The following is a 10880-nucleotide window of genomic DNA, read 5'->3' as shown; positions in this document are numbered from 1 at the left end:
TCCTCAACTGCTGGAAACAGAGCGAGTTTCTAAGTTGTGTTTCTGCAGAAACCAGGCAGTGCTAGGAACAAGCAACTGCTGCCAAGAGCTCAGTGCTGCTCTTCCCTCACCCTGCATCACGCACGACTCACAGCATTGGCTGTTTTCTCTCTCCAGACAAAATCCACCCAGCAAGAAGGAGGAATCACCAGCTAGCAGTTGGTGTTGCTGTTTCAGCCTCAGAAAGCCATCCTCTGGCAGCAAATGCCAACTGCAGCGCAATGCCAGGCAGCCCTCAGAAACAGCAGTGGTAGTCCTGGCAGGTAAGGGTGCAAATGCAGCTTCCAAATCCCTGCTTTTCAGGAACATAGAATTCAAGTTTGCTCTGCACTTGTATCTCCTTCTGCCATTCCAGCCCCTGCCTAACGTCTTCAGTACACCTCTGATCAACCACTGTCATAATTCAGCTTGTGAAAGTTTGACACTAACCCCTGTGTATCCTTTCTAGGTGAATCGAGCCCTTGCCAAGCCATGAGATCCAGGGCAAGTAGCGAGGAAGCTCTGTGTGCTTCCATCAGTGGAGAGCTCTTAGGAAGCACAAATTGCTGCAGTTCCAACAGCAGCCTTCCACATGAAAACAGTGATGGAGAGAAGGAGCTCATCGAAGTCCATGCCCTCATTACACCTGGCTCTGCTGAAGTTGCTGACCTGGGCCTGCAAGACACCACAGTCGCCAGCCTGGATTGTAACCAGGAGTCCATGCAGTGCGGCCCATCCCAAGCACAGTGTGAGTGCCCCGACAGCAGCACCTCCATGCAGGAGCAGGTCAGCATCAGTGAGGAGGAGCAGAGCCTCTTGCAGGGGGACTTTCAATCAGGCCTCCAGTCTCAGGCACCGGACAGCAGCACTGAGAGCTCTGAGCCACTCTCTCCATGACAAGACAGGATGAGTCCCATCTTCACCGTGGACCTCTCACACCCTCCTGTCCTTTCTATAATAATAAAAGCACACTTGTGCTCAACCAACGCCTTGACTGCCTCCAGAGTCTTCATTCACACGGACTGGGATGAATGCAGCACACAGCAAGGCACCTCAGCTTGCAATGCTGTGGCCGTGGGGTGCGTGCAGCACAGCTCCGGGTTTGTTCCTGTTTTGTCTGGCTTTGGGATGTCTGCAGGGGGAGCTCTGCTACCATTTGGCATGGTAGCAAATAATCTCTCGCATCCTGGATGCTGCTCATGATACTCCCAAGCTTCCTGGCTGTGGCTATGTGATGCTTTTCAGGACTTTCTGATGCATTTCCATGCCTTGGATGTTGCTTAACACCTCTCTCCTCCCATCATGTCCTTTCCTGGCTCCCACCTACGAGCTGGCCCTGCAGATCATCTCCAGACCTGTCATCAGCACACTGCAGCAGGAGAAGCTCCCCCTGGCCAACGTCAGGCAGTACTGCTTGGTCTGCAGCTCAGTGGCCATTTCCCTTTTAGGCGGCTCCTGCAGAAGAATCAAGCAGCAGAACCTTTTGCTCACCCTGCAGCACACAAATGCTACGAAAGCAGAAACAACCTGGGAATCTCTGGGTCTGCAAGAATTCACAGACACTCACCGACTGGGTATGATGTTTCCCTCCCATCCTTGATTTCCTTCTCCCCTTCTCCTCGTCGGATCCCACTGCTGAGCCATGATCAAGCTGCCCAGTGTGGCAGAGCATCGTGCAGAGCCGTGCTGGCACCTCCTCCCCTTCCTCTCCTGCAGCTCAGCCTGCAACCTGAGCAAGTTTTTTTCTGAGAAAGTGACCATCTCTTTTCCATCCCTTTGCCCCTACAAACAGTTGTCCAGAGGATCTCGTCCAAGAATTCCTGGAACAGCCTGCAGCTGGCTCTCCTGAAGTTCAGGCTCCTGCCTTTGCTTCCTGCCAGGCCCGCATTCCTTGAGATCACCAACTCAAGGAGGGCATGGTCACTGCAGCCCTGACCGCCTCCTGTCGTAACCCCTGGTGTGCACCATGTCCAGCAATGCTTCCCTTCTGCTTGCTGTGCCCAATGCCTGCACCACAGAGTGATTCTCACTGCACTCCAGGAGTCTGTCAGATTGCTTGCAGCCAGCCATGCTGATTTCCCAGACTGACTGGAATCCCCCATCAGGATGAGAGTCAGTGAGTGCGATGCTTCTGCTGGCTGCAGTAAGCAGCTCCCACCAACAGGCTCTCTTTCCAGGCGGCTGTAGCAGACCCTCACCTCCAGAAGCCCTGCACTGCTGCAGTTCCTAATTTTACCCACAAGTTCACAACCTGCTCATGGCTCTTCTTAGTTCTTTGCACTCAACTTCTCATCATAGAGGGCAAATCCCTTGCCTTCCAGAATTCCATAGTATCAATTGTGTCTGCTAATGTCAGGATTTTTTTTCTTTCTTTTCTTTTTCCATTTTCTAGGTAGGAAAATGAATTTCTGAGCCAGGAGAAGCAGAAGTGAAACAGTCTTCCTGGCACTGCTCAGGTTGCAGGAGTTGCCAAGTGCTCCTCAGGTAATGTGTGCTGCTTGGTGGCAGGGGCTGTGGCTGCATTTTGTGCCTGTCATGCGGGAATACAAGAAAGCCTATTCAGAGCAGGAGCTGCAGAGCGAGATAAACATCACGAGAAGGTAAGGCTGAGAAGCAAGGCCACCTCCAGAAAGAAGAGAAAAACTGAGTCAAGTGAGCTGCATGACGGCCGTGTGATGCTGACCATGATTGGAGGAAGAGCGCATGGCTGGGAATGACTGATGGCTCTGGTTGGATGGGTGCCTGTGTGCACAGAGTTAAGGAGTGTTTGTGGGATGTTTTGCTGGCATCTAACAGCTGTAAGGGGAAGTCAAGAGAGAAAACTTGTGAATGCATATAAGGGATGTTAAAATCTGGAACAGACTGTTTGGATCATTCACAGCTGAGTCTGTGCCAGATTGCCACACTGCCAGAACCTGGGGCCTAGGATTTTCCTTTAAGAGTGCCAACTGCTTATTTTAAATGATAAAAAGTAACATTGAAAAAAGTTTCCCTCCTTGCATTAGAATAAGGCATTGATATTTGATGTTTCTGTCTTTCCATTCCTTTAGCAGCCTGGGTGTTGATGCAGCTGCATGCATCTGCTGCCCTCCCCTTCTGTTTTGTGTAAAAGAACAGTAAAGTATGCAATCAGTGTGAGATCTTTCTGAAGTATTTTACTTTATTTGCCCCTAGGCTGCAATGGCTGGGAAATGGCAGTGTCACCCAGGAGCCCACACGGCGACCTGATGTCTCATTGTTGGGGTCTATTGGAAACCACCACGATGACAAAAGAATGCCTGGGATTCCTCCGGCCCAAATGCCAAACCTTGCACTTGGCTGTGCTGAACCTCATGAGGTTCACCCAGGCCCACCTCTCAAGTCTGCTGAGCTCAAACAGATGTCATTTTTCTCGTGTCCTTCCATTCCGAGTCCATCTGTTCCCCAAAGCAAAAGAATTCTGACCAAGGCTGCAGTTGCAGCTGACTTCCCAAGGCTGCAAGACGTGGTGGTGACACAGCCTTGTGCTTCTGCATTGGTGCTCATCCCACGTTTCCTTTCTCTGTCTCGCAGGTCAGCTCCTGCTGGAAGCAGATGGTATCCCAGTGTGAATGAAGGTCAGTGCAGGAGCAGCTGCTGATGGGAGGAAGGAAGTCCATGCTGAAGAGCTCTGAAGCATCTGCAGGTATGGTTCTGGAGGAGGCAGCAGTGATGTCGGAGGGCTCCCCAGCAGGAAGCTGTCTCATCCAAATGCTTGCTGAGTGGTTGGAAGGGAGCTTTCTGCATGACAGCAGCACCAGCTGCTTGCTTCAAATGCTGCAAAGACAAAGATTAGCACGAGTTCCAGTATCTACAGTATCATCACGAATCACGATAGGATTACAATGTGTCCTCATACAAACGCAGCCATTTCTCTCTGAGTCCAAAGGCTGTCCGGAAAGCATCTGTGAGGTCTCTCACACCAAACCACTGCTGTCCGTGTGGGATCTGACTCATTAGGGTATAGGGCTTAGGAACCACAGGCTGTCTTTTGAGAACGGGTTCAGTCATTTCCTTACATCTTGCACCAGCCGATACGTGCCGTCTGCCTTCCGTGCTGACAGGATTGGGGTGTTATAAGGCCACAGACAAGGTTCCAGAAGACATCCTTAACCACTGTCTGTGTTACAGCTTTTAGACCCACTCTCCCTTCTAAGGCTATGGGATATTGTTGCTGTTTCACAGCTCCACTCCCTCCTTGGGCAGTTCTTTGTAAGGGAAAATTGTGAGTCCACCCCGATTTCCTTCCCCTGCCCACAGCTTTGGATTCATTTCTTCTTCATCACAGCTGTTAACACATTCATTGACACCTGATATCTGTTTCACAGACTTGCAGCTGTAATCCTCATTTAACTGTTAAATCTCTCCCCCATAAATCGGTCCCTGCTTCAGGCACACAGAACAAGTGCCCTGCAACTATTTTATCTTTCCATTTTAGTTCTGTGGTCTCCAAGAGTGGAGCTGTCATTTCTGATCCCTCAGCCCCAGTTATGCACAACAGCCACATCCAGATACACGCCTGGTACCTCTGAACTAGCTAATGCTGTAGGATGGAATGTTGTTTCTGCACTGGCTATCAAATGTAGGATTGCTCTGAAGCAGTACAGCACCATGTGTTTTGTAATTTGCCCTTAGAAACAGTTTGAAAAAGTAGAAAGACTTTATTAGTATTAGTAAAAAGAAGTTATTTCATAACATATTTTAGAAATACAGTTGTTCAATCATGTGATCAATTCTCACTTACAGAACTGTAATAGTTACAAATTGCATGGGTTTAGTATTAAGGACCAGAAAGCATGTTGTAAGGCCATTCTGTTTGGCTAGGAGAAGCTCAGCAAAAGAAAAACAGACTCCAAAGAAGCCAGGGCCTCCACACAAGGCCGAATTGACTCACTCTGTGGGCAAGTTGGGATGCAACAGGCAGGCATCAAGAGACTCCCCACTGTCCTCCTTCCAAACTTCTCTCTCTTTAGGGATGAGCAGGTGTCCAGAAATAGTGGCCAAGTGTTGATAAGCAGCTGTCAGGAGTTCAATAATTAGCAGTATACCTGCTGAGCTAGCAACAATTGGTGTTTAGCCAGACACACACACACACACAGAATGGCCAGAGTTGGAAGGGACCTCAAGGATCTGGAATCTCCAACTCCCTGCCACAGGCAGGGCCACCAACCTCTGTAGCACTGCACATATGCGCATTGCTGGATAGAAACAGCAGTGTGGGAAAAAACTGTATGATGTGGATGCAAAGGGTGAATGAGAATGGCTTAACAGCTGTCCCAAAAGGAAAAGCAATCCCTTACCTGCTGTGCCATGCTCATGGCAGCAGCAATGCAGATGCCAGCAGCTGATGCCCACAAGGACAGCCAGCCTGGACTTATTTTCATTACATATCTTTGTCCTGATGTCCTTCTAGAAGCTTGGACATTTCTCCCTCTGAGCAGCAGAGGGCAGGAGGGGTCCAAGTTGCAGGCACACTCTCCTCTTTTTCTGACACACAAAGAGAAGATGAAAACAAGATGTGTTTCCCTGCCCATGGCAAACACCAGCCTTTCCATCCTTACAGTCCTTCCTGACATCAGCACTAATTGAAACAACATCCCACTCACCTTTGCCATGTCTGGAAGAGGTTCCAGCTCTTTCTATTGCATCCCTCTAGCTTTCAAGTCAAGAGCTCCTGTGTCACACAAGGAAAAGCAATCTTTAACTTGCTGTGCCATGCTCATGCCAGCAGCAATGCAGATGCCAGCAGCAGATGCCCACAAGGAAAGCCAGCCTGGACTTATTTTCATTACATATCTTTGTCCTGATGTCCTTCTAGAAGCTTGGATATTTCTCCCTCTGAGCAGCAGAGGGCAGGAGGGGTCCAAGTTGCAGGCACACTCTCCTCTTTTTCTGGCACACAAAGAGAAGATGAAAACCAGATGTGTTTCCCTGCCCATGGCAAACACCAGCCTTTCCATCCTTACAGTCCTTCCTGACATCAGCAGCAACTGAAACAACATCACACTCAACCTTGCCATGTCTGGCAGAGGTTGTAGCTCTTTCTATAGCATCCTTCTTGCTTTCAAGTCAACAGAGTCTATGTCACTCAAGGAAAAGCAATCATTTACCTGCTTTGCCATGCTCATGGCAGCTGCAATGCAGATGCCAGCAGCTGATGCCCACAAGGACAGCCAGCCTGGACTTATTTTCATTACATATCTTTGTCCTGATGTCCTTCTACAAGCTGGAACATTTCTCCCTCTCAGCAGCAGAGGGAAGGAGAGTTCCAAGGTGAGGGCACACTGTCCCGTGTTTATCTGGCACTCAAAGAGAAAGAGAAAATGAAAACCAGATGTGTTTCCTAGCCCATGGCAAACACCACCCTTTCCATCCTTACAGTCCTTCCAGACATCAGCACTAATTGAAACAACATCCCACTCACCTTTGCCATGTTTGGCAGAGGTTGCAGCTCTTTCTATTGCAACCCTCTAGCTTTCAAGTCAAGAGCTCCTGTGTCACACAAGGAAAAGCAATCTTTTACCTGCTGTGCCATGCTCATGGCAGCAGCAATGCAGATGCCAGCAGCTGATGCCCACAAGGACAGCCAGCCTGGACTTATTTTCATTACATATCTTTGTCCTGATGTCCTTCTAGAAGCTGGGACATATCTCCCTCTCAGCAGAAGAGGGCAGGGGAGTTACAAGGTGAGGGCACACTCTCCCCTGTTTATCTGGCACTCAAAGAGAAAGAGAAAATGAAAACCAGATGTGCTTCCCGGCCCATGGCAAACACCAGCCTTTCCATCCTTACAGTCTTCCTGACATCAGCACTAATTGAAACAACATCCCACTCACCTTTGCCATGTCTGGCAGAGGTTCCAGCTCTTTCTATTGCATCCCTCTAGCTTTCAAGTCAAGAGCTCCTGTGTCACACAAGGAAAAGTAATCTTTTACCTACTTTTCCATGCTCATGCCAGCAGCAATGCAGATGCCAGCAGCTGATGCCCACAAGGACAGCCAGCCTGGACTTATTTTCATAACATATCTTTGTCCTGATGTCCTTCTACAAGCTTGGCCATTCTCCCTCTGAGCAGCAGAGGGCAGGAGAGTTCCAAGGTGAGTGCACACACTCCCCTGTTTATCTGGCACTCAAAGAGAAAGAGAAAATGCAATCCAGATGTGTTTCCCTGCCCATGGCAAACACCAGCCTTTCCATCCTTACAGTCCTTCCTGACATCAGCAGCAACTGAAACAACATCCCACTCACCTTTGCCATGTCTGGCAGAGGTTGCAGCTCTTTCTATTGCATCCCTCTAGCTTTCAAGTCAAGAGCTCCTGTGTCACACAAGGAAAAGCAATCTTTTACCTGCTTTGCCATGCTCATGGCAGCAGCAATGCAGATGCCAGCAGCTGATGCCCACAAGGACAGCCAGCCTGGACTTATTTTCATTACATATCTTTGTCCTGATGTCCTTCTACAAGCTGTAACATTTCTCCATCTCAGCAGAAGAGGGCAGGATGGGTTCAAGGTGAGCGCACACTCTCCCCTGTTTATCTGGCCCTCAAAGAGAAAGAGAAAATGAAAACCAGATGTGTTTCCAGCCCATGGCAAACACCAGCCTTTCCATCCTTACAGTCCTTACTGACATCAGCACTAATTGAAACAACATCCCACTCACCTTTGCCATGTCTGGCAGAGATTGCAGCTCTTTCTATTGCATCCCTCTAGCTTTCAAGTCAAGAGCTCCTGTGTCACACAAGGAAACGCAACCTTTTACCTGCTTTGCCATGCTCATGGCAGCAGAAGTCCAGATGCCAGCAGCTGATGCCCACAAGGACAGCCAGCCTGGACTTATTTTCATTACATATTTGTCCTGATGTCCTTCTAGAAGCTTGGACATTTCTCCCTCTGAGCAGCAGAGAGCTGGATGGGTCCAAGGTGAGGGCACACTCTGCTCTTTATCTGGCACTCAAAGAGAAATAGAAAATGAAAATAAGATGTGTTTCCCAGCCCATGGCAAACACCAGACTTTCCATCCTTACAATCTTCCTGACTTCAGGAATAATTGAAACAACATCCCACTCATCTTTGCCACGTCTGGCAGAGGTTGCAGCTCTTTCTACTGCATCCCTCTAGCTTTCAAGACAAGAGCTCATGTGTCACACAAGGAAAAGCAATCTTTTACCTGCTGTGCCATGCTCATGGCAACAGCAATGCAGATGCCAGCAGCTGATGCCCACAAGGACAGCCAGCCTGGACTTATTTTCATTACACATCTTTGTTCTGATGTCCTTCTAGAGGCTGGAACATTTCTCCATCTCAGCAGAAGAGGGCAGGAGGGGTCCAAGGTGAGGGCACACTGTCCTCTTTATCTGGCACTCAAAGAGAAAGAGAAAATGAAAACAAGATGTGTTTCCCAGCCCATGGCAAACACCAGCCTTTCCATCCTTACAGTCCTTCCTGACATCAGCACTAACTGAAACAACATCCCACTCACCTTTGCCATGTCTGGCAGAGGTTGCAGCTCTTTCTATTGCATCCCTCTAGCTTTCAAGTCAAGAGCTCCTGTCACACAAGGAAAAGCAATCTTTTACCCGCTGTGCCATGCTCATGGCAACAGCAATGCAGATGCCAGCAGCTGATGCCCACAAGGACAGCCAGCCTGGACTTATTTACATTACATATCTTTGTCCTGATGTCCTTCTACAAGCTGGAACATTTCTCCCTCTCAGCAGCAGAGGGAAGGAGAGTTCCAAGGTGAGGGCAAACTATCCCATGTTTATCTGGCAGTCAAAGAGAAAGAGAAAATGAAAACCAGATGTGTTTCCCAGCCCATGGCAAACACCAGCCTTTCCATCCTTACAGTCCTTCCTGACATCAGCACTAATTGTAACAACATCCCACTCACCTTTGCCATGTCTGGCAGAGGTTGCAGCTCTTTCTATTGCATCCCTCTAGCTGTCAAGTCAAGAGCTCCTGTGTCACACAAGGAAAAGCAATCTTTTACCCGCTGTGCCATGCTCATGGCAGCAGCAATGCAGATGCCAGCAGCTGATGCCCACAAGGACAGCCAGCCTGGACTTATTTTCATTACATATCCTTGTCCTGATGTCCTTCTACAAGCTGGAACATTTCTCCATCTCAGCAGAAGAGGGCAGGAGGGGTCCAAGGTGAGGGAACACTCTGCTCTTTATCTGGCACTCAAAGAGAAAGAGAAAATGAAAACCAGATGTGTTTCCCTGCCCATGGCAAACACCAGCCTTTCCATCCTTACAGTCCTTCCTGAAATAAGCAGCAACTGAAACAACATCCCACTCACCTTTGCCATGTCTGGAAGAGGTTGCAGCTCTTTCTATTGCATCCCTCTAGCTTTCAAGTCAAGAGCTCCTGTGTCACACAAGGAAAAGCAACTTTTCACCTGCTTTGCCATGCTCATGGCAGCAGCAATGCAGATGCCAGCAGCTGATGCCCACAAGGACAGCCAGCCTGGACTTATTTACATTACATATCTTTGTCCTGATGTCCTTCTAGAAGCTGGAACATTTTTCCATGTCAGCAGAAGAGGGCAGGAGGGGTCCAAGGTGAGGGCACACTCTGCTCTTAATCTGGCACTCAAAGAGAAAGAGAAAATGAAAACAAGATGTGTTTCCCTGCCCATGGCAAACACCAGACTTTCCATCCATACAGTCCTTCCTGACATCAGCACTAATTGAAACAACATCCCACTCAAGTTAGCCATGTCTGGCAGAGGTTGCAGCTCTTTCTATTGCATCCCTCTAGCTTTCAAGTCAAGAGCTCCTGTGTCACACAAGGAAAAGCAATCTTTTACCTGCTTTGCCATGCTCATGGCAGCAGCAATGCAGATGCCAGCAGCTGATGCCCACAAGGACAGCCAGCCTGGACTTATTGTCATTACATATCTTTGTCCTGATGTCCTTCTACAAGCTGGAACATGTCTCTATCTCAGCAGAAGAGGGCAGGAGAGTTCCAAGGTGAGGGCACACTCTCCCCTGTTTATCTGGCACTCAAAGACAAACAGAAAATGAAAACCAGATGTGTTTCCCTGCCCATGGCAAACACCAGCCATTCCATCCTTACAGTCCTTCCTGACATCAGCAGCAACTGAAACAACATCCCACTCACCTTTGCCATGTCTGGCAGAGGTTGCAGCTCTTTCTATTGCATCCCTCTAGCTTTCAAGTCAAGAGCTCCTGTGTCACACAAGGAAAAGCAATCTTTTACCTGCTTTGCCATGCTCATGGCAGCAGCAATGCAGATGCCAGCAGCTGATGCCCACAAGGACAGCCAGCCTGGACTTATTTTCATTACATATCTTTGTCCTGATGTCCTTCTACAAGCTGTAACATTTCTCCATCTCAGCAGAAGAGGGCAGGAGAGTTCCAACGTGAGGGCACACTCTCCCCTGTTTATCTGGCACTCAAAGAGAAAGAGAAAATGAAAACCAGATGTGTTTCCCTGCCCATGGCAAACACCAGCCTTTCCATCCTTACAGTCCTTCCTGACATCAGCAGCAACTGAAGCAACATCCCACTCACCTTTGCCATGTCTGGCAGAGGTTGCAGCTCTTTCTATTGCATCCCTCTAGCTTTCAAGTCTAGAGCTCCTGTGTCACACAAGGAAAATCAATCTTTTACCTGCTGTGCCATGCTCATGGCAGCAGCAATGCAGATGCCAGCAGCTGATGCCCACAAGGACAGCCAGCCTGGACTTATTTTCATTACATATCTTTGTCCTGATGTCCTTCTACAAGCTTGGCCATTCTCCCTCTGAGCAGAAGAGGGCAGGAGAGTTCCAAGGTGAGGGCACACTCTCCCCTGTTTATCTGGCACTCAAAGAGAAAG

Source organism: Phasianus colchicus, chromosome Z (genome assembly GCF_987193195.1).
Source record: "Phasianus colchicus chromosome Z, bPhaCol1.hap1.1, whole genome shotgun sequence".
NCBI classification, from domain to species: Eukaryota; Metazoa; Chordata; class Aves; order Galliformes; family Phasianidae; genus Phasianus; species Phasianus colchicus.
This window is presented reverse-complemented; position numbering follows the sequence as displayed.